This window comes from Vespa mandarinia, chromosome 9, assembly GCF_050613455.1.
Source record: "Vespa mandarinia isolate Hongniang chromosome 9, ASM5061345v1, whole genome shotgun sequence".
NCBI classification, from domain to species: Eukaryota; Metazoa; Arthropoda; class Insecta; order Hymenoptera; family Vespidae; genus Vespa; species Vespa mandarinia.
In genome coordinates this window covers 2,779,689-2,780,000 of record NC_140818.1, presented here as the reverse complement: position 1 = coordinate 2,780,000, position 312 = coordinate 2,779,689, and positions in this window count along the sequence as shown.

Sequence of the window (312 nt, the reverse complement as noted above, 5' to 3'; positions counted from 1 at the left end):
AAGTCTCTTGCAATTAACAGAAGTAGCAATTAACAAACCGGTAGGTGCATCGGTATAGTGAAATTTATGGTTCGATGCAATTTCGCGAGTTACCTTTTCCCTCTTGAACGCGTACGCCCCAAATTCTGTGAGTTATTCGTAGATACGTATATGTGTGTGAGTGTATATATATATATATATATAATACTTATATATATGTGAGTATGTATGTATGTATGTATGTAGCTAACGTACATTAGAATTACGTATATATTCGGCTGATATCGTTCGAAAATTCAAACTACTTGTATAGTATACTACATACATCTATCT